This window comes from Homarus americanus, unplaced genomic scaffold, assembly GCF_018991925.1.
Source record: "Homarus americanus isolate GMGI-L3 unplaced genomic scaffold, GMGI_Hamer_2.0 scaffold25889, whole genome shotgun sequence".
NCBI classification, from domain to species: domain Eukaryota; kingdom Metazoa; phylum Arthropoda; class Malacostraca; order Decapoda; family Nephropidae; genus Homarus; species Homarus americanus.
In genome coordinates this window covers 15962-41532 of record NW_024736111.1, presented here as the reverse complement: position 1 = coordinate 41532, position 25571 = coordinate 15962, and the positions used below count along the sequence as shown (strand labels likewise).

The 25571-nt window shown below is 36.5% G+C and overlaps 1 pseudogene; it reads right to left on the bottom strand.

The window, feature by feature from the left end:
* Positions 1–658: 658 nt before the first annotated feature.
* LOC121871961 lies at positions 659–23410 on the bottom strand (annotated as a pseudogene).
* Between the last annotated feature and the right edge of the window lie 2161 nt (positions 23411–25571).

Sequence of the window (25571 nt, the reverse complement as noted above, 5' to 3'; positions counted from 1 at the left end):
GCCTCGCAAGTCAAGTGTGCTGTGATTTGAACACAGGTTATTGGTGTAACTCAGTGGAATAAGTTTGGATAAGCTTGTTGTCACTGGTCTTGAAATACCATATCGCTGCATATCATGGTTGGTTTTGTTTTATTTTATTTATTTATTTTTTTTTGCTACTGCCCAAATCTAATCCAGTTGCTACTTGTGCCCCTTTGCATCCTGGTACTTGATGATGCTAATGGCCAATTAAATATGTGCTGTAATGAATGAAAATGCCCGTCTGTGGTGTGCCGATCAAAAAACAAAAAACAAAAAATTGCAGTCATGTTTTTACCGTAAAATATTTTCTAAGAGCCCTCAGTATTTTATTAGATATGTAGTTATTATTTTCGTCATATACAGTGCTATTTAAAGTATATAATTTTAGCAGCTTACTGAGAAAAAGCATATGCTCTTCTGGCTTGTGATGGTCAGATTGTAGTTCATGATACCCGTGTGAGCCATTGTGAGGCATTTAACCCATTAATATATGGCAACACCAGTAACCATAGACCTTACCTATTAAGTTTGAGTTTTATTTTCCTTTATTAAAACTTCGGTTATCATATTGATATACTGTAAGGGTCAAATTTGATTGGACGTCATATTTGCTTTGCTCAGTTGTACCTGGAGTTGCTCAATCCCTGCTTGTTGATGATGTGGCATCCAGGTACAACTGATCATGTTTGTGTGTACTCTGAACTCCAAAGTCAGGCGGCAATCTTGTACAGTTAAAAGTACCTATTATAAATAATAAAATTATTAAATTAATATATAGTTTTATTTATTACAAAAGATTAGTTTTAATCACTGAATTACAGTTGAGTGAGCTGTACGTATGCTAAGATATCTGACGAGCTGTACCTGTGAATAATATCCTTTATCCATTTACTTTACTCCTTTATACAATTACTGCTCCTGTAGAATATGAAAACATCCTGAAATATAATTAAATTTTTTAAAGATTTTACGGGTTGCCCCTCCAGCACTAGTAATGAAAACAGCTTGGCATACTGTACAGTATCTGAAATGACTTAGCTCTGCACCAGACTGTATGGAATCTTCACTACTAATGAAAAATTATTGAGAATTTAATGGTGATTACAGCAAGAAAAAAGAGTTTGTCTGGATTAAAGTAAATGTTTAATGACTAATTCGCTATTTTTACGCTCAGTCTGTGTTACACATACAGTATAAGAGTGGTGATGCTTCTGAAAGTTTTTGCCTATAAGAGCTCAGGCTCTCAACTGGCTCAGCCATGTTAATATTATGATTTTCGATTGACTATCTGTATTCTGGCTGAATAAACTATCAATATCAAATAAATGTTCATGCTTTTAAAATTTTTAATAGTTATACAGTGTTCAGCTTAGTGCATCAGGCTTATCTTGTAAGAGAAAAATGTGTGGAAGGTTAAAAGAATACTGTTTTATATCATTATGGATGGCTATTTATATTTTTAAATCTTGATGCATGCTTTCTGAACGTAAATTTTAGCACTTGTCACTCACAATACCTCAAATCATGATAATTAAAGATAAATAAAAAATATATTACTTTCTATTATTATTTACAAGCAGTGTTTATTTAAATAATTGTTCTAAACATTTACCATTTCCCTCATGTTAAATTATAGCAGGAACATAACCCCTGAAGTTTCACATTCGTGAAATTTTTTCGAGACTCTAACCCCTGCGAATATTGAAAGTCTATTGTATAATACAGAGCATAACAATTACCATATGCAATGACTGTAATTATAAAATGTCTGTAAGTGTTAATTTCCATATTGAATACAGTATTACAATTTAGAAATTTTGGAACAGAATATTCAAATTTAAGAACAGCTCCCTAAGAAAAATACACTGAATAATTGAAGTGTTAATTATGGCTCTAAACATTAATCACAAAACATAACTTTACAGAATTACTTGTTTCTTGCCTTGGAATCTGAAGTCTTCAAATGAAGTAAATCCACAAGTTCTGAACATGAGAAGACAGTATTTGAAGTATAAATGTAAATTAATAAATATGAACCAAAAAGAACATCACACATCTATACTGAGAGAGATTGTTGTACTTATTATGGTCTGAAGCTTTTCTTGATCACAAGTAAAAAATATGTAAAATATATAGCAGTATATACCTATCATTACTTTTAATGTTTTAGCCTTCGAACGTCCAGCAGCCAGTAGCACATTTCTTCTTGTAAAGTGTGTTGCAAGCACTGGGGTATTTTTGTCGGAAAAGTGCCACAGCAGAGACTCATTACAGCGTTTGATGTCTGGGTTGTTGGACACATTTATATCATCTTCATGATTATCTTCAAGAACACACTGAAATCCCACAGTTTAACACAGTTGTCCATTCCACCTGTTGAATAACAACATTGTCAGATACATCTCTATCTAAAATGACAAAGCAACAGAACCATCTCGCTAAAACAGAGTTGTGCAATACAGTGGTCCCTCGGTTAACGAGTTACCTTCCATAAGATTCTTGACTTCGTTAACGAGCAATCTCGATATGAGTTTCTTTGTTTCCACCAGAACACGTTGCTTGCATTTGGCGGTCCACCAGCTGTAGTATTAGTCCGCCAATACAGTAATCGGTTTTAGGGCTTAAATTCCTTACCATTTTAGCAAATATCAAGAAGTTTATACCATTCAATAATTTTAAAAATTTAATATTAAATATTTTGTCATTTTAACAATTATTGAACATAATTGAAGGTAATGAAACTAGTTTTATGCACACCATCCAGCTCTCAACACACCATACAGGTGTCAGTCTTTGTGTTTTTTCAGTGGAGGTAACATCTTGCTTGAGACTCTTCAACTAAATGCTTTTTTCTGTGTTTCCAAGCAAACTATTGGTCATTTTGAAATTTATTTTACATATTGACAATATATAATGCAGTGCAGTGTTGATGTAAAGAAAATAATCTTGAATTATACCAAGAGAACTAAAATTTTATGGGTGAAATGGCACCATGGGTGACTTCTTCCTCCCCAATGCCTTCTCTTCTCCCTTCTCCTCCACCCCATTCTAATTCCCATCATCATCCAGGAGCCTTCTACATACACACCTCAAAGTAAGTGTACTTTTCTACCTTTTTGTTGAATTTAGGCAATTTTCGTGAGCTGAACCAATTACCCAAAACCCATTGAAACAATAGTCGTTAACGAGCAACCTTCTAGAACGGATTGTGCTCATTAACCGAGGGACCACTGTACTGACCACCTTGTCTGAACTACCTGCCAAGAATGCAAAATTATGGAAAAGAAAATTTTTTAATACTATATGATCAGATGTGTAAGCATAAACCAATTGTATGGTAGTGTGCCAGCCCAGTATTTACACATGTACAGTTACGTATTCTAATATCTTTGGGTTCTTGTTTGTAGACTCCATGTGGCATTGTGGTCCCAATCAAAGCAACCAAAATATTCTTTATAAAAATTTATTCTACTGTAATAATAAGCCAATACTGTACTATCATAACAAAAATAACTTATTACAATCAGAAATATCCAAGCTACTCGCCTCCATTATTTTTTACACAAAGTGGTTGCAAACTGTACTAGCATTTTATATGATGCTGTACTACAAAGCCCCAAATATTTACTCTGTAGGACTGAGAGGTAAACAAACTTACCCGATGCAAGAATATTACAGTCTCTTGAAAGGCAATAGTATAAATTGTTGATGTGTGTGATGCCATTTCTGCAATAAGGTGGCCATGAGACATATCCCATACCAAATCGCTTATCCCCACCAGCAGATGCCAGGAAAGCCCACATGGAGAAAATGCCAAAGTATCAATAACATCCTGTGAAAAATAAATAAATTTATGATATTAACTTTGATGTACAGTACTACTAGGCAACATAACTAGGTAGGACAATTGGCACAGTTATAGGAATATGACTAGATGCATCTGGTAGGATCTGATAAAAGAATAAAGCCTGGTGAAACATTCCAAAGTTGTAAACCAAGTAGACTGTCCTTGGATCAAAGATGAGTCAATCCCTCTACAAGCTCTGTTGGAAACACTGACTGGAGTTAAACAAGAAGACAGTGATTTATCCAAGAATGAAGGTGATTCATTCAAGGTCAGTTCTCCTGTTATGGAAATTCAGACAAAAGATATGAGTCTGTAGGTAAGGCAATACTTCTTTCTCTCCCAACCTCCCAATAACCCCATCCTTCAACATCTGCTGCACTCCATTATGTCTTGGGGAAAATTACTATGATAACTGTGAACAACGTGATGAAAACTTACCTTATGACCTGTGAGAACTCTCACACAATTTCCACTTGGCAATCCCAAAGTCTGATGCTGCGATCACTGGACCTGATGCTACATAATTGCTATTAGGGTGGAATTGTACAACCTGTGAAAAAGAATAATACAGTACTAAATATTAAAAGAACAACATAAATTGCAAAACTAACAGAACTTCAGTATGTTATACTTCATAGGTTCTAAGTCACAAGAATTTGGCACACACACAGAAACCCGTGAACAAATCCTCTTGTAATGAAGCTCTTTTATAACAAAGAATTTTACAATTCACACTACCTTTCAGTGATTAAAACTTGCTACCTAACTATAAAACAAATGTGTATAAATACAGTAGTATAATTTTATCCATTCTTAATATAAAAAAGGGACTAAATCAACTTACATCAACATCAGAGAAATGTCCAGCAAATATTAGAAGAGGCTGATGATGGTCTGTTGCCCATAATCTACCAGTTCGATCATGGCCCGAGACAAAGTAGTAGCCATAAGGAGAAACTAACATCCCATACAGCAAACACATGACCTTTATAGACAACCAGACACGTCCATGTCTGCATACTCCATAAACGAACTGAAAAAATAAAAATAAATAAATTTAACAGAAAATATAAAAACATTCCTGGATCCAGAAATTCAGTTATATATCTACTAATATGTATCTTCTCGTAGAAGAGACATTATCACAATATTCACAAGTAAGTCAGCCGATCTCTATCATCTATGAAAACAATCCTATTGAAACTAGAGATTCACTTTCCCAAAATGTTGCCCCTTTTCAATGCAATCACAGAGAAATACAAATATGCAATTCACAACATGTTCTCACTTCATATTACTTTCTCTATTATCTGTGTGTAAACAGACATTGCTCCAAACCCAGCATTAGTTTTCACAGGTTATAGAAGCTAAACCAAAAACAATACCCAAGATCCTACTCACTCCACACTAAAGTGTAGGAAGGATGCACTATACCAGCTTGGTAACAAAACATTATTATAGGATCAATCCTCCATTCATAACCTTAAAAAGCAAATTCTATCTTTAACATAGCATGTTTAAAAGCAACATCTTAAAAAAATAAACAAACAATGAAAAAATACTTAGGAACACTACTTGTGCCATCCTCTCCACCTGTGAGCAGCAGGTTGGTCAGGGCTGAAGCAGCAGGCATACACTGGTCCTGAATGCCCAAGGAATGCGAACTGGTTCCGCTGTTCTATCGTCCATCATTAGTACAAGAACATCATCTACAAGGAAGTGTTCTTAATACTGTATATAAGGGTAGGCCAAGACTGACATGGGAAAAGTTGTGAAAATGACATTAGAGTTAAAGACTACAGCATGGAGACCTGCCATCAAGTAATCACAGCTAATGTAGGTAAGCATGAAAATGGTTGTACGGATGATGACAATTATAGTTTATGCAAATTATTCCCCAAATATCAACGTGTTATTTGTCATACACTAAAAACTGAGCCTCAAATTTTCATTAGAAGTCATACCAGCATCTTTGTCAATGTCATTCAGCTGCTCAGCAGACTTCATACATCGTAGTTTACTGGGCGTGATGCTCTGCAGCTTGTGAGTCTGATGTACAGTAAGCTAACATGCTGGAGTCATCAGATATATCCACTGATGTGATGCTGAAACAAGATCTCAGGTAAACAAGATGTATTGTACAGCAACTTGAGTCCCTCATTAGTGTTCACCAGTTAGCCTTTTACATCTAACCAACAATAACATATAAGCAAAATTGTCTTTCTATGCTCTGCTTTGATGAAATTTTTTATAAGATACTGTATATCAAATCATTTGCTTGATGTAATGTGTGTGTGTGTGTGGGGACCAAGCAGACGCCACTTTACATATTACAGTCGACCCTCGTTAAAAGCGGACTAATAGGGAAGGGTGTCCGTTTGGCGATTGTCGAATTAACGATTTAGGGGTTAATATTGCATTATACAGCTATGTGTATGTTTATTTGAGTGCCCGTCATAGGAGTCGTTTCTCTCTCACTTCAGGGCGCGGTCGATCGTTTTCTCTTAATCTTAGAGTGCACCAGAGGCTTTGTTATTCCTTAGTAGTGACACAGAATTTGAAATTGCAACCCCAATTGCAACTGAGACAATCCCAGAACCAGAAATTTGATATGGACAGTAAAGATTTCGTCCGATTTATCAAAATCGGATTAAAGGGGTCGAATTAACAAGGGTCGACTGTATCATTAAAATTGGAAATACAATGCGCTCTCTCTAACGTTTAATAGGTGCCTGAAAAACGTTATTAGCAACGTTATTTGTGTGACGATAAATAAAGAGGTTTATTGGTGCCGCTACAGAATTTCACCCTCCCTTGAAGCCCTCTTAACACTTTTTGTTAGCTGAAATAAAAAATTGCTATTCAATCATCAAAATAAAGACTTTGAGTAATATAACACTTAGTTTTTGAGGTGCTTGGTGTGATGATTGTTCCGGATCTGAGGGCCACTAACACTTGCACTGTCTTTCATTCTACAAGCTAACCATTTCACAAGAAAATGCTCTGTTATCACCAACAACCTGTTTCTTTGTCTTTATCATTCATAGCTCGCCTCGCATTTCCATCACTACCAAATATTTTAGCCAGCCAATACTTCTTTCTCCTCTAAGTTCCTCTTAATATTTCGCACTGTAGACTCAGGACAGTTCAATTTCTCACTTTAAATTCCCAGTCATTCAGGTGGTAAATCACTTCCACCACCTCCCGTAGCCCCCACAGGCAAAAATGCGGAAGCCATTATTGATCACCGACCCTAACAACCACCGGTTATAGTGGGAAAATCTCACACGTGGGATAGCGCTGTATTCCACTGAGCGTGTGTGACAGTGAGTGAGAGGCAGAGTGGACAACTACGCCATCAACATGGCGGCAAACAAATGCTATCATTGATGCGCTCGACGCTTCCCAAATTTCCGTTATTCAAGAGAATCCAGACGTTATTAACGAAAATGGGTATCTATTGTAACTTACCGTTATTGTCGAAAAACGTTATTGTGGAAGTCATTATTGGCGAGAGCCTACTGTACAGTGGTCCTCGTTAATCTAACACAATGTTCCACAGTCGCTCGTTAACCAATAATTTCGTTGACCGAATCTATTAATTCAATGGGGTACTGTATAAGGTAATTGGTTCCAACCGCAGAAAAAGAATACATACAAAGTACTGTATACCGATAATAGAATTAACAAAACATTAAATATAAACTAAATACAGTACTGTACTGTACAGTATAATGTACAATAATAAATAAAAACAATAGAATACTATATTTTAACTTACTATGAGGTGTGTATGTCGACACAGCAGCTTTGTTTACATATCAAACAGCTGATTGTAAAGGCAGTTGATGATGACATGCCATATTCGTGTGTTTCATAATAATTTCTGCACTGTATATTATCAATATGTTAACAAAATTTCAGAATGACCAATAATTTTAATAAAATGCAAAAATATTCAAGAGACCAAAAAATCGAGTTTCACTCCACTGTAAACCAAGTTAAACTGAGAAGCTGTTGGTGATTCAATCAGCTGAAGGGCACACAAAAATGTTCCTGTACTACTGTTATATATTATCAATATGTTAACTAAATTTCAGAATGACCAAAAATTAATATAAAAATGCAGAAATATTCAAGTGACCAACTTTCTTGATATTTACTCCACTGAAATGAATGTAAACAAATATAGAACCAATACTGCATTGGCGACAAGCCGATCAGCTGAGCGACAACAAAACGTGTTTGTCGTAAGGATTTCGCGAAGTTTTGTTGGTTAATCAAACTGAAAATCCTTATGAGCTAATTCATTAACCAAAATTTCGTTAATCGAACCGTTTGTTAACCGAGGGACCACTGTACAGTACTCACAAATGTCCTTTCACCCCCCACATTTATGCTAAGTTTGATAGAAACTTAAGTATTTTCTGTTAAGTCATAGCAAGTGAAGTGAAATTGAGCAGCTTAAACTAGGAGTTGTTGTAACAGATTACTATTACAAAGTCATCATCTTTTAGTAAGTTATTTGATACCCTTAACATCACTGGCAAAGTTCTCTAAATTTTGTTGGTCTAAATAAGTGGTTCCTCAACCTTTTGCTGTGACCCCAAATTTCCCAACAACACGGTGTCATGACCCTCAGGCATATAATATATTATATAGCTTGAATGTTAAGCAAAAATTTGTTTGACTTTATGATAAGTACTATTGAGGACACCCATGACCTTGGTTTGGGTCACACCTGAGGTTGGGAACCGCTGGTCTAAATGAAGAAACATGTGATACTTTCTAAAGATAGTGTTCCTGTTTGGGGTGGCTAGTGGGGTTATATTTTATGTTCTTTAACTCAATAATTAATGCATTAACCTCAATGCTATTACACTCCTGCTATCTTATAATATACTAATACAAAATATACTTATATCTATCTATACTGCATGTAAATGCAAAACAGCAATTCAAGATCCCGAGAGTAACATAAGTGTGTCTTAAAACACACTTGTACAAATATAATTTTTCATCATGTGATCTAACCCTCATCTTAATCTTAACATAAGCAATAAGCTACTTACTTCCCTGAAGCATTCAAAAAGGTGTAAAAACATATTGATGGAAGTGTGTCCTTACTTAGCACCACTCTCTTCAGTGCATCCCTGAAAGCTTTGGCCTTTTCCAAGTAGTAATCTCACGCCTGAAAGTTTGAAGATATGGCCTATGTTAGAGAACAGACACTGGACTACTTAGAATAGATACTTTTCCTAACACTTCTCCACATTGAACCCCCAAACAAACTGATCCTTTACTGCACACTAGAGAGCAGCTGCTAAAATGTTTTGGTGAGCAACATTTAACTCTTGTCATAACAAACTTCAAAACTCTTACAAATCAATAATGTATCATCTACTATTCAAGCTGCAGACACTGTCACTAGATGTGGGGTAAATACATAGAATTGTTATCTGACACTGCACTCAGAGGCATATAAACTTCTCACCAGGTTTCCATGAGACTCCTTAGCATCATGTGGTGGACATTTTCTGTCTGATGATGGCTTTGATGAAATAAGAAATCAAACCTGGCTCCCTACTATTTTAAGGATTACTGGGCACTTCTAACTCAATTCTATGCACCTTACTGCCCCTCAGAGGATCTCATCAAAGAACAAAACCACTTAAATACGACAGAACTCATACCAGACAACTTTATCAACTTATTTGGCTTACATTCTCTATTTAAAAGTTAATGGAAAGAACAATGAAGATTGTAGAACTATCAGATACAGCAAACAATAAACTCAACTTAAATAAAACCAAATTATTTGCACTGTTAAAAGACTTACAGTTCTGGCAATGGTATTCTGTTGCTGGGTGGAGCATTTGGGTCATTCTTCTTGCTCTTTGAAGTGCATCTTGGCTTTCTTCTTCTTGTTTATCCTTCTTCCTCTCCTTCTTCCTCTTCCATTGGGAGGTTAGGCAGTTCTGGTTCCTTGAGCAGACCATAAAATATCTTGGTTTTATTAACTGAAGAAAAACAAAGGTACAATGTTAAAATGGGGTGAGTGCATTACAGTGCAGAAGTATGGCCCCTACCCTGCACCACCAGCCGCCCCCTGCCCTCCAACAATGTGAACTAAATGTATACAAGAGATCTGAACCCAATACAAAAAAATTTACAACATTCAAAAGGCTGTTCTTGTCAACATGGCGGACTAAGCACAAGATCATATTTTTATAACTAATGAAACAAAACAAGTGACTCATGAGATTTCTCCAACTACACATAGAAGATCTCCTGGAAGATTCTGCTTTGTTCTGGGGGTTTGACTTGTCCAGCAACAATTTATACTGCTGCACAGATCAGTATAAATCACTACATAGCAGCTACTCTCCGCTGAACCAGGAATGAATATGGGTTTCAGTCCTAATCCCAGAGTTGGTTCAAAAGCCAGCACAGCTCAAGATATATTGAGATAAACCCTGTTTTCATCTGTCCACACACAAAAAATAACATTTCATTTACCTTGCTTTGGTGCCTCCTCTTGTGCTCCAGCAGTTGCCAACACCTGTGTTCGGGTTCGAGAACACCTTCATACACGTCCAGGTACAATCTGTCGTGAATAATGCGAGAGGCACTGGTCCTCCGCCAAATTCTGTCAAGTATCGCTTTAAATGGAATAAGTATCACGGGACATCTCACTGTGAATTGGTTCGACCTGGGGAAAACAACAGAGTACTGGTATAAGTAATGCATCCAAATTCTTATCCCCCTGTACAGTACAGTATCATATCACAATAAATATAGATCTGTGGCCATCATCTCTGTTCTACATCGCCACCTTTATGCCAGGATAACATTAAGAACTGCAAGTACTGAAGCCCCAGAATTAAGGCAGGCTGAATTTCTATATACAGTAGCCTGTATTATACATACTCACTACCATAATAGTTGAAAATTTATCTATCATTATTTTTTTATATATATGATGAGAACCTATCAATAAGGGATAGTGCTTGCATGAATTAGTCTGGTATTTGGAGGAGTATGTAACTACTACATGAAGAAATGGTGACAACAGAATTAAAAGATAAAAGGTGGAAACTAATTCAAACTGAAGTAGCTAATGAACACATCTGCACTCACCGGAAGTTATCCATAATCTGGTATCCTGTCATATGGTCCTGTAGTTACTAGAGAGAGTTTGGAATGTCCTCACGATAGCAGTGTTCTTGCACATTACCCATTTTCTGTAGGAATGATTTGGCCACCTCCTCATGACCATTAAAAACCAGTTCTAAATACATGTCAAGACTGGGTATAGTACCTGATACTTCATGCTGGAATAAATATTATGTTTGTGAAATAAATTTTTTTATTATGTTACATTTCATTATTATTTAGGACAAAATCACGAAAATAGTGAACACAAATTGTAACTTGAGTTTTTATCGTGACGTGACAGTAAGCTGAAGCATGGGACGAAAATTTTCATAACTGAATTAGGGAACTGTTGTCTTAGTATGAAAAGATATGTGATTGCGCAATTAAGATCTATCAATTAAATTGAAGATGTCTTTATAGACGATTAGTTTTTTTAGTGTGTAGTGTACTACAAATAAAGTGTCTGGAAGCATATACAGCATGCCCTTCAAATTCACGGGTTAGGTTCTCAAAATGGCTGCGGATCGCCAACCACGTAATACCATTTTCGACCGAGGTGGGTGGGGTGTTACTTGTGACAAAGAAAATGTATATTCCTTTTATGTGTTTGCCCTTAGCACAATTATTTAGTTTACCTGTATAGTATATATAATAATAATAATAATAATAATAATAATAATAATTAACGGGTTTATTGAGAGCTTGCCAGAAGGCTGAAAATATAACATATTTGGAATGTAATAACAAATAATATACAAGTAACATAAATGACACAAATAAGACATATAATAACTAGATGGGGATCAAACTACAGTTCATTTCAACATAGTGACAGTGTAAGGAGCAGTGTTTACCGAGTGAATACACTGATTTATTACATGTTATTGATAATTTTTACAATGGTTGGGACTGGGCTGTTCTTATAGCGATCAGTTTCGGTGACGAATGGGCTGGATGCGGTTGGGTGTCGAACAGCAATTTTGGACAGGGGATGTCAGGTGGTAGTAGGAGCGGTGTCAGATGGTGTAGAAGCTTCTACCAAATTTGCATGAGGTCGTGGTGATGGTCAGTGAGAGTCGAAAAGGGTCAGTGTGTTGGAGCGCTTGATATGTGGAGTAGGAAGGGAGAGAATAATCTTGCATGCCCTCTTTTGCACTTTTTTCTAGGTGTTTACGTTGTGTGGCAGGAGGAAGACCAGGTGGGAGGCATAGGTGAGCTTGGGAAGTATGAATGTTGTGTATACACTGAGGAGCTCGTGTGCAGGAACTCCGAGGGACTGAGTCGGAGGAGAGGTGGAGACGGAAACTGGAGGCTTTGACAGCTTCACTGACGTGTGGTTTCCAATTTAGTTTGTTGTCTATGGTGGACGCAAGGAGCCTGTGGAATCTACAAACCTGGAGTGTGTTCGGGACCTAGGTAATGGAAGGAGGTGGGACAATGTCGGAGGAGAGGTTGATGTGCATAACCATGGTCTTGGTATGGTTGATGGTGACATGGTTGTTGGTGGCCCAGTTTTGGAGACTGTTCAATAAATCCTGAAGGGCGGTGTATAGTTGGGAGCAGAATTGTTGACGCTGATCCCAATGGTGTCTACACACACACACACACACACAAAACACATACAAATAAATAATAATGGAAAATCCACTCACAAATAATCAGAAACAAATGCTTTAAAAATGTTGAGTCTACCCTCAAGTCCACCCAGTGCTTTATTAATAACAGCACAGAATACTGTTTCTAGAACGTAATGGCTCCCTGTCCCGGCCGCAAAAATGCCAGCTACTCTGTACTTTAAAACTACCATTAGACATTTTGGCATCCAGGGTGTCATCCGGTGATAACACTGGGGAACACTGGGTTGCATGAGAGTTCTGACTTGATTCTGTAGATTTGAGGTCACAGATTCTGAAAATGGCATTCGTTTGTGCAGATCGAGGTCTAGATTCAGCAATCAGGCCTGTGTTCTATTCAGATGATGTTGCTCCTATCTTCACTCAATCCTGAATCTGGATGAATATGACACTGAGTCACAGAGAGTCAACTAACAGAAATAGTGACTTAGATTTTGAGGCATATCAACAGAACCAAACATTTAGCCAAGCAGAAATGACTTAGTTCGAGATTCTTCTTAAAAAGCTGTCAGAATTGTTGTCACGGTTAAAAGATAAAACTTGCTGAAATAACATTCTTTTCAAAGAACTTCAGTTCTTTGATTCTAAATTTGATCAGCCTTACTGTTGTGATATTTCTGGATTAGTCACCGCTGATGGGAGCTCCAGGTTATGATCCGAAAAGTGGCGCCTTCTTTATAGATAGCTCTGCTGAGTCTGGTGTTTATTATATATAAACATCTTTGGGAATACCCATAGGACACTCAGTACACCTGAAAGAAAATATGAACACATCAAAACGGTTTTGGAGCTACTCAAATATGAAGAACACAAATGGATCATCTGTGTTGATCTAAAAATGGTCAATTTTTTGCTAGGACAGCGTGGGTATACAAATTCCTGCTTTATCTGCCCTGGGACAGCAGAGCCAAAGACAGACGCTGGATTCAGAAGGAATGGCCAGTTAGGGAAAGCCTCAATGTTGGAAAAGAACATCATTTATGAACCTTAGTGAACGTGAAAAATGTTTTCCGCCCTTCACATCAAGCTGAGACTGACAGTGACTGTTTTAAGTATTCTGTGGAAGTGTTCCCTTTTAACGCTAGAAAAACCTCAAAGCAGGTATTTTCGACGGCCCCAAATTGAGACGGATTAAAGACCAAGCCTTCACCCATCCATGACTGATGTTGAGAGAAATGCATGGGAGCATTCGTTGTAAGGAACTTCTAAACAGAAATCAGAGGACTATAAAAAGCTCGTTGAATCTTTGATGGAAAGTCCGTGTTAGGTTGCAACATGAGCATTAAGATGCATTTCCTGAACAGTCATCTTGAACTGAAACTTGGGGGCGGAGTGATGAGCAAGGTGAACGCTTTCACCAGGATATCAAAGTCATGGAAGACAGGTATCAAGGTCGCTGGGACATTCACATGATGTGGACTATTGCTGGAGCATTCAGCAGACTGCACTGAGAGCGATATTCAAGACAGTCCATTAAACGCAAGTTTGTGCCTGAATAAATCTGGCATAGTTCACAAAAGCAACTGATGAATCCAAAATATGCTTGTCGTAAATAAAAAGTAATTAAAATTAATTCACGTGTTTGGTAATTCCTCTGTGTTGCTTAGATTTTTAGCAGTAGTATATGGTAGTCTAACTATATATAGAAATAGTAACTCACCAGCCCAAAACTAGACCTGATAGAAAAAAACCCATATTTGAAATCAGTGACCTCTTATTTACCCAGAAACAGGTCTCAAAATGCAACTGACAAAAAGTTGAATTTTGTTCCCCAGTGTAATCGAGGTCCGTAAATTAGGACATGCTGTACTATTAACATGTACCAACATTATAAAAGAACTGTACACAGAAATATACTGTACCTTATAAGCAATCTCAAACTCTTCTCAATAAAGGCTTAAGACCCTTGTAGCATCCTCATACTCTGCTGGGTCTCTCACTCTTATAGGCAGACAGAACACTTGACACCTCAGCATCACCACCAATACCTTGCTTTGACTTCTACGCCTCATAAAAAAGCCTCTTGCCTCAGGAGGTCCTCAGATCTCTGTTAGTCATGGCAAAAGAAAATAATAATTATTGGTATGTGATGATGGAGGCAATATTAGTGGAAAAAATTGGGTATGAGGGGCGGGACGATATGGGGCTGGATGAATTTAAATTAAGATGACAGATGAGATACATAATATGGAAGAAGTAGTAAAGACAGCCTAAAAACATTTAGAATGGAGGACCACCATTACTAATCACTGAACACCTGAAGGCAATGCAGAGTGTCTACTTTACCCATGAAACACTCTAAATGACAACTAAATAAATATCATTAAAGACAAACACATGAACAACACTCTAGTCTAACTTTAAAACAGTTGTACCCAAGAACTTATATACAGGTGTGTTAAGTCCTGTAATAATTAACACTATACTGTTTGTTCCTTGTTATACCAACATGGTTATATACCTTCTTCTTAATTACAAATATTGGAAATGATATCCACTTCCAACCTTTACTGTAACCATTTTACAATATTTACCTAAGTAGAAAAAGGTAAATAATTACAAGTGATATCCCAGCAGAATAATAGGTAGTGACTTCTTCCGGAATCTAGACGAATCTCTCAAACCTGTAGAAAATCCCTCACCCTGGAATTTTTCTGGGTATGTACCGGTACTGGGAAAAGATTCTGAATTTCTGAGAATTATGATTATTTCATCCTTTTGAATTTGCTCCCAGACCCGGCAAAAAATAACTGGGGTAAGCTTCACAATTTTCAAAATGCTGCATTATTTTAGCCTTGAATTAGCTTGAATTTTCCAGGTTCACGACTGATTTTTAGAGTTCGAAATTTCCAGAAAATTTCTGAGCAAATTTCAATTCTGGCTAACAGAGGCACTTGTATTACTGCATTTTTAATTACTGCAGGTGAACAGGGCTTTATAACACCTTGCATAATGCACTTTAAAATTATGCATCCTAGATATGAAAGAATGATCGATGTAAAATAGCCAAAAGTGTCACTGTCCTCAGGATGGTGTGTCACTGTCTTCAGAGTTAAGCTATCATAGTCTAAGAGTTAATGCTTTAGGTAACCATTACGCTGTATATTTTTTATCCTTTTTTCCCTTTAAGTGAACGATAAAATGAACAGAATATTGACACAAGGATAAGCATATTTGTACCTATACAGAAGAGAAGGTAGTGTTGTATTTACAAATCAGTTGCTGACAACTTAATCATCTACACGTGACTAATATTATACTGTACCTTCAACCACATAAAGTTATCAACTGGAAATTTTTGCTTTCGGACAACACGGAATCTTAGGAATTTTATCTTTGCAATTAATAGTTTAAACAATTCTAAGACATTTTTTTCTCTGACGCTCGTATGACTTAATCAAACCTCCAAACAGAACCCTGGCACATACAAGTCATTTTGTAGGAAATGTCATAGAAGAAAAGTGTTTTTACAATTGTTGAAATGGTAAAGGTGTAGACAATGGCTACCACCAGATGGAATTGTGAATTGGTTTAAATTTTTCTCCACACCAAGATCATGATATTAAACTAAAAATGGAAACAACAATCCACAGAACCTTATAGAACCTGACCTAACATACCCATAGGTTGGGTCATGTTTTATTAGGTTCTAGGCATTATCAAACAGAAATACACACTAATATCATGATGTTAAATACAAATATGGAAATGACAATGCATAGAACCTGACCTAACATACCCATAGGTTGGGTATGTTAGGTCATGTTATATTAGGTTCTATGCATTATCAAACAGAGAATACACACTAATATCATGATGTTACATACAAATATGGAAATGACAATGCATAGAACCTGACCTAACATACCCTGGTTTGTACTAACCTAATATACCCAGGGTTTGTTAAGGGGAGGTTCTATTAGGTTCTATGTTTTCTAATATGCTAATAACATGATATTAAACACAGAAATGGAAACTTAAATAACTACCTTAATACTGTATTGAGGTTTATATACATCAGCTATGTGAGGAAGAATTCGTGGAAACAGCTTGCTGTCATTTAGGAAAGTCTTTTGAAGATGGATTCAGCGAGATAAACAAAACATCAGCAACACTAACTCTTGTTTAAGCTAACCAAGTCCCTTTAGAGACAGACAAGTTGAAACAACACCGATTAATTGATGCGGCGTCTGTGGACATAATCGAAGTAGGATCGTATATTACATTGAAAGTTATTTTTCGTAATATATATAGTCTCTTCCTCATTTTGAACATTTGCAAGTAGTGTTAACTAACCCATGGTCAAAATGAAAGATATCAATTGAGATTCATCAAGAACTAGGTTTGATAAATCACGATATTAATAATCCTTATAGCATTTCGCCATGAGTTCAAAACACAGTTTCATGTGAGTACACCCCCCTGGATGCATTATAAATGTGAAGAGACAGTTAATAGAATTGTGATGATGGTTAACTGTATTCAAAACAATTAAAAGAGAATGGAATCAGTTCAAAAGAACCTGTAAAGCAAAAATATGACACACTCACATCATTTATTGGTTCTATATAGATGATATGAAAAGAAGGCTGAATGCATTTAATAACTAAACAAAAGAACAATAGACCGGTATTAAAAATGTAAATTTAAAGATGCGTAATTGTTTTATTTAAGGATCAGGATTAATGTTACAGAATTTATGCAGGTTCACAACAAACAATAGCGGAGGCTAGGAAATTGTGCTGCGGACTCTTTAAAAGGTAAGAAAATGAAATGTGGCATCACAAATGCACATAGAGACTAAATTTTAATGCCACAATATCAGTGTTAATGTGTTTTTACCCGTAATTTCTCTTGTCCTTCATGCCCTGCCCATTAACAAGGAATTTATGATTGTAGGATAGAGTACTTAAAAATGGGTTTGGGTCATCTCGTATCCAAGACAACTTGCCCAACTCACGAGATAAGTTAATCCTAAAGATTACTTACACCCAATTCAAGATATAATCCATACCTATTAATATACAGCATATACCATGCATTTTAGCTTTATCTATGATTAAAAAAAGATAATGTAAATCTTGTAGAAGTGCAGTGAAATAGGGAAATGTAATTCAGGCTTTAAGATGGTTTGCATCTCATTACAAAAGAATGTTAATCCATCACACAAACATTGCACTACAAGTACATATTTCACACTGTGGTTTAGAATTTATTCTTCTGACATGTCAATGTCAATAATAAAATGCAGTAGTAATAAGGATATAAAAGAACAGAGTGAGAATATTAGCCACACATATACAGTATAATTAGTTATGTTATTAATACTCTGGATAGATTTGTTTAAAAGTAACGAACACTCAGGAAACAAGACCATGAGTAACATAACGACTTGATTATGTGTCACCCAATATTCACGCTCTTCCTATACGATTGTGCTGTACAGCATAGTCTGGTTTACGCGGTTAATCAAACCTATGGAGTTCAGCGTATAAAGCTAGCGTAAATAAAATAACAGAACCTATGGGATTAATTGAAATAAAGACTGGGTCGACCGCCAGACTCACCTTTTTTGGCTATCGCCAACACAATACTGTACATTGTAGTAAAAATAACATCTAAATTTTATAATGGTATGATGGCTTGGGCCTCTCGGGGTGGTGGGGTCAGTGGAAGCCATTGTACAGAAAAAAAAAGCACTGGTTCCTGTGCAGTGAATATCGTGGAGACAGTGAGACTGTGTGAGGCGGAGAGTGTGGAGTGGAAGGATGCCTAGACCAATCTGGCCGGAGGGGTGCATGGGTGGTAGGCGTGGCCCAATCACAGTCTCTGACGTCATCAGCATGAGTCTGATGTCGCGCCCAGCACCTCGCCCTGCTGTTTGTTGTGTACATAATGGAATTTACGTGTAAATAATAATCTCTTCATACAGATGCGTGTAAATGGCCTTCCACGTACAAAATTTTGTCAAATTACATATTTTCGAGTCCCAACGTCAGTACACAGACAAAATTTTCGTTTGTAATTCACTTTAAAATGGCTGGCAAGCTTTAAAGAGAGATTTTGTGGTGCTGAGAAGAAAATGAGACACTCATTTTAGATTTTCTATGCATTATTTAAATATTTTAGACACAACCATTTCAACCTCGACCTGGATTTGGATCCCTAACGTCGTGAAGTGGGAGAGCTGTGTGTGTGTGTGTGTGTGTGTGTGTGTGTGTGTATGTATGTATAATGTATGTAATATATATATATATATATATATATATATATGTATATATATATATATATATATATATATATATATATATATATATATGTGTATATATATATATATATATATATATATATATATATGTGTGAACTCAATCAGTTCAGAGGTTGGTTAGATTGCTTGAACTACGTTATTTCAATGTGGTTTTTGATGATTGGTTCCAGCTCACGAAAATTTCTAAATTCAGCAAAATGGTAGGATTCACTTGCTTTGGGGGTGTGTGTGTAGAGGCTCTGGATGATGATGATGGGTTTAGAATGGGGGTGGAGGAGAAGGAAGAAGGGCATTGGGGTGGGAGAGAGTAGTCACCCAATGGTAGCCATTTCATCCATAAATTTTAGCTCTCTTGGTGTGTAATTCAAGATTATTTTCTTTAAATCAACACTGCTGCATTATATATTGTCAATATGTAAATATATTTCAAAATGATTAATAATTTGCTTGGACACTGAAAACGTTTAGTTGAGAGAGTCTCAAAGCAGATGTTACCTCCACTTGAAAACAGAGAGGGCTAACTCTGTTTGCTGTGTTAGAGGCTGGATGCGCATTAAACTGAGTCACTTTGCAGGTATTTGTTCAATATTGTTAAAATGACTAAAAATCGAATATTAACTTTTAAGTTGTTGAGCTGGATAAACTTCTTGAGCAGCGTCTAGTGGGTTCCCCAAGGCTCAGTGCTTGGACCATTATTGTTTATTATATACATAGGAACATTTGAGATATAGAGCATGGACAGCAACATAAGTAAATTTGCTGATGACACTAAAATAGGATGTGTTATCAAATCTGGGATACTGGCAAAACTACAGGAAGATCTAATAAATTTTTTGATTGGTCTGAAAAATGGCAGATGAAATTCAACGTGACAAATGTAAAGTTACTCAGTATAGGAGATGTATATGAAACGATACCAGATGGTTTTCTGTGATGCTGTAGAAGTTAGGCTAGAGAGATTTAGGAGTAATGTTAGTGAGACCTTAAGCCAAGTAAGCAATGTGTTTTGTAAGTAACAAGGCTAATAAAGTTGCGGGTTTCGTACAAAGAGTGTTAGTTACAAGACTAGCGGGTCATCATATTAGCTGTATCTTTGCTCTTGTGATGCACCTGCATTGCGAGTTCAGTTCTGGTCACGTGTTACTAGAATGGACATAGAATCCTTGGAAAGAATTCAGGGAGAATATTAAGACTAATCGGGCATTGGGACTTGGTATGAGACAGGTTAAAGCATCTTATTTTGCACTCCTTGAGAAGCGTGAAGCGTGGTGACCTGATGGGGTGTATAAGTGGAAGGGAGGGCTAACAAGGGGATGGCTTCAAGGTACTCAAATTATCCCTAGGGCGAGCTTCGTAACAATGGTTTAAATTAGACATTTAGATTTAGGCCTGAAATAGGTATGCATGGTTTGAAACAGGGTAGTGGATGAATGGAACAAGTTGCAAATATCATCATTATAAGATAAGCTGAATTGCTTCAAACTTGGGTTGGATGCTCATATGAGCAATAGGGTTGAGTGTAGCAGGACTGCCAGTATGGGCTAATAGGCCAGCTGCAGTTTCCTCCATTCTTGTGTTCTTTATTTGCTAAAATAGTAATGTATTGGCGGACTGATACTAAAGCTGGTTGCCGGTCAATTAGCGAAAACATGTTGAGGATGGGTTAAGTAAGAACTTCGTTATCAATTTTTTTGTTAACTGAATTGAAGATCCTTATGGAAGGCAGTTAAATTTCTATAATACGTTAACTGAGGTGTTAAGTTAAGCGAGGGAGAGCACTGTATATATATATATATATATATATATATATATATATATATATATATATATATATATATATATATATATATATATATATATATATATATATATATATATATATATATATATATATATATATATATATATATATATATATATATATGTAAATCAAATGAAAGTGATAATATAAATATATATATATATATATATATATATAAATAAATCACTGTAGATGCGTGATCCAGGTATATGCTGATAACCACAAGGAAAGAAAGAAAACACGAAGTTCCCAAAGCGCTTTCGTGTAATTCACATCTTCAGGGGTGAGTACAGACTAAGGAGAAGTACAAACAAGGTATATATATATACAGAGGTGAGATCAAGTCCACAATGGGATTTAGGTATTAGGTAATGACCCTACTAATCTTTAAAAAGCACGGACTGCTGCTGTTTTTTCTGAGCGACTTCAACATGTTTTTTTGTTTGCATTTGGCGGTCCACCAGCTTTAGTATCAGTCCGTTAGTTAATGGGTTCTGGGGCTTAATTCCTTACTATTTTTAGTAATATCAAGAAGTTTATACTATTCAATAATTTTAAGGTTTAATATTGCTTTTTTAGTCATTTAACAGTTTTGAACATAATTGAAGGTAAAGAATACTAGTTTTAGGGTGCCATCAGCCTGTTCTTGCTACAGACAGGCGTTAGTCTCTCTGTTTTTGTGGGGTTTTTTGGTTTTTTGTTTTTTTGTGTTTTTGTTTTGGTTTTTGTTTTTTTTTATTGAAGTATGTAATGCAGTGCAGTGTTGATTTGTTTTGTCCAAGGAACTAAAATTTTATTGGGTGATGTTGTGGGGTGTTTTTTTTTTTTTTTTTTTTTTGGGCCTTGAGCTACACCTCAAAGTAAGTGTACTTTTCTGCATTTTTTGTTGAATTTGGCAATTTGGGTGAGCTGGAACCAGTACCCCATTACATTGAAATATGGTTTGGTTAACGAGCAACCTGCTGGAGCAGTTGTGCTTTCTAGGTTAACTTGAGGAGGACTTCTTGACTTGTGGTGCCTGGTGTTTCATAGCGCTGGATTCATTGAAATGCTGCTGACATCCCATAAGAAGCCGGGCAGTTCCCAAATGGGAGGTTCACGCGTATCAACTTGTGGTCTGGCTTTTGTGTGAATGTAGCATAGTTCTAGAACTACTTTTGGTTATCTTGTGGAATGGTGGTGCGTTCTAGTCCCCATGGTAGGTCTGGAGGTTCGAGTCCTTCTGGTGAGGTAGCTGATTGTATATATGTATATGTATATATATATATATATATATATATATATATATATATATATATATATATATATATATATATATATATATATATATAGCCTCGATAAGTACCAAATAATTTTGTCAAATTAAGTATTTTGAGTCCCAACGTCAGTAAGCTTGTGTATTGACAAAATTTTCGTTTGTAATTCACTTTAAAATGGCTAGTTTAAAAGTGAGAGTTTTGTGGTGCTGAGAAGAAAAAGACACCCACTTTAGAATTTCTATGTATATTTTTCGTCTTTTGACTTATGACCTGGTCGTCAGGACTGGACCCCATTGTAAGTCGAGAGAGACTGTATACACTGTATAGAAGAGCGTGAATATTGGCCATATAATCAAGTCGTTATGTTACTCATGGTCTTGTTTCCGTGTGTTAGTGACTTTTTAAACAAATCTATCCAGAGTATTAATACCATAACTTATTATACTGTATATGTGTAATATTCTCACTTTTGTTCTTTTATATCCTTATTACTACTGCATTTCATTTTAAAATAAGTGAATAACATCGTATTTCGTTTCGTTATCTAATACCTCATAAACATTCCTAAAAATGTCAGCAGATTTGATAGATAAGATTTTTTCCTTTGTAAATCCATGTTGAGTCATAGATTAATTTTTTTTTCTAAATGAGATCGGATGCTATTTGCTATATTTGATTCAAGAAATTTCCCCATCGAAGTCAAACTGATCGGCCAATTTGGCGCTGATTCTGTGTCCCTTTGAATATGGGTACTACATTTGCTCGTTTCCACAAGTCTGGCACAGCTCGCCTAATTATTTTTAAATATTTACGCGGGTCCGCTAATCTGTTCCTTACACTCTTTCAAAACTCGAGGAAAATTTTAACCGACCCGGGGATTTTGTCTTGGTGCGTAGTCGACTCGTTTGGGTACGATTTATCTTGGGTGCGAGATAACCCTAACCTGCTATTGTCTACACCTTACCGTTGAAACTACCCACAGTAACGATAAATTTTGTAAGATTCTCGAGGTAAGAAAGTTTCATTGTTGTCGTTTAACCAAAAGCCACCCGGGATAACTCATTCTGCTGCCGGGACATGAATACAGACCTTACCTTCATATTATTTTTTCAGGAATGTAGCACTGCCATAAGTGTATTCCTATCCACAGATACAGTAGCATCCCCATGGTGTCTGGTTTAACATCGGGAGCGGCCTGTTGGTGGCTGGGAGCTGGCATTACTGTTGCTAAATTTTGTGTTGGCATTGTCTGGACCGCCGTGCCTTTGGACCCCCACCGTGTTCATCATGTTCATCATCGTGTGGTCCGTGTGGTTCATCATCGCCTGGTGACCCGTCTGAAGGTCCATCAGCCAACCCATTAATGATAGTAGGGTTGGCCTGTGTTAGGCTGGCATAGGTGGGCCCTCCCGCGTCTGACATGTTTACCATCACTCATCACCGGCCACACTACCCGATACTCAATACTAATAATGTCAACATCAATTTTATAATAAATTAATGAATTTATTCATACTATTTTTTGAACTATAGGTTTCATGATATATAAAAATCGAAGGATTAAATAATTTTTATTCGGGGATATATCCACTAATGTAGTGATATAAGTCATATATATAAAAACATGGCAAGATAATCGATAACCAAATGCGCATGAATGTTTTGTTGTACATATAACAGTTATAGGCAAAACATAGAACTCCTAATATTTAAAAAAAATATTGAGTAAAATCTGATCTTTACAATCATCCAAAGAATTATTTAAAATCTTAATATTTTGAATGCTATGACGTCACGTCCGGGCAGGCGTAGAGTCTTCCCAGCGTCTGTCTTGTGAGGTGAGGACGTGTTGCTCCCTGCTCAATATTTATCTGTCTGCATCTGGCGTATTATTCGTATATCTTGGTTGAATTTAAACTAATCTTTAATCTGTTCCTCTTCCAGGTTAATACTCCGGCAGAATGCGCGAAGGTAAGCCAGATTATTGTATTATTTAGATAAAACCTTTACTGTTGGAGTGTCATGTCGTGCACGCTGGGTTATGAGTCCTAGTTCAGCACATACTGTACTTATATTTTGTGAAGTGCAGTGATAGGTGTGTCACTTGATGGAATTTATTTTATTTTCCGTCAATTGACAGTTATTAATTACTTTAACTTTAGTAATATGAACGAGCAGTAACTACATTAGTCCGTACTAATATTTTTGTTTATTGATGATGTTAGGGGCGAGTGGACCATGTGCTCAAGGCTTGTGGGCAGGACAGTCAAGAGAAACTGTTAATACGTTAAGCCGTTCAATTTTCTCTTAACGTTTGTATCGTTAAAAAAATAGTGAAATAAACAAAGAAATAGGCCTGTTAACCCCAGCGAGGCAGCATCGGTGTAGAGCCAAGTACTGGGGTCCGACTAATTACCCAAATGTAGCCGCAATGAAGTCAAATAATGGTCCTACATGAATATATCGGACTGCTAATCACTTCTCGACTTGTATTTGGTGTCAAAATATTGGAAAACTTACTTTAATCTGAGTTAATAGATCGCATGCATGTACCGAGGGAGCAGTAATACCCAAATGTAGCCGCAATGAAGTCAAATGATGGTCGTACAAGCGTAAATCAGGCTGTGAATCACTTCTCGATTATTTGGTGTCATAAAGTCAAAAAATTGGTAAACGTAATTTAATCCGAGTTGTGTTAGGTTAGATTAGGTTAGGTACATGCACTCGATCTATTAACTCAAATTAAATTACGTTTCCATACTGTGACACCAAATACTAGTCGAGAGTGATTGGTAACGGATTTATTCATGTAGGACCATTATTGAAAATAACGAATGAAATTCAATGTCGACAAATGTAAAGTACTCAGTATAGGAGATGTAAACAGAAACCAGATACCAGATGAACGATGCCATAGAAATCCGACTGCGAGAGATTTAGGAGTAATGATAAGTAGGAACCTTAAGCCAAGTAAACAATGTGTTTTGCTCGTAACAAGGCTAATAAAGTACTTGGGGTTCATACAAGGAGTGTTAGTTACAAGACTGAGTCATCCTAAACCTGTATCTTGCTCTTGTGAGACCACACCTGGATTACGCAGTTCAGTTCTGGTCACCGTATTACAGAATGGATATAGAATCCTTGGAAAGAATTCAGAGGAGAATGACAAGACTAATGGGCATTAGGAACCTTGAGTATAGAGACAGGTTAAAGCATCTTAATTTGCACTACCTTGAGGCGTGGGGCGAGGGCGACCTGATAGAGGTGTATAAGTGGAAGGCAGGGGCTAAACAAAGGGGACATTACAAAGGTACTCAAATTATCCAACCAGGAGTGAACTCGTAACAATGGTTCCTCCATTCTTATGTTCTTATAAGAACATGAGAATGGAGAAACTTCAGCGAGCTATTATTCCATACTGAGCAGTCCGTTTACACCCAACCCCTATTGCTCATATGAGCATCAACCTAGGTTTGAAGCAATTCCAGCGTATTCGAGTTAATGATGATATTTGGTAACTTGTTCCATTCATCCACTACTGTTTCCAAACCAGTATTTACCTATTTCATGCCGAAATCTAAAT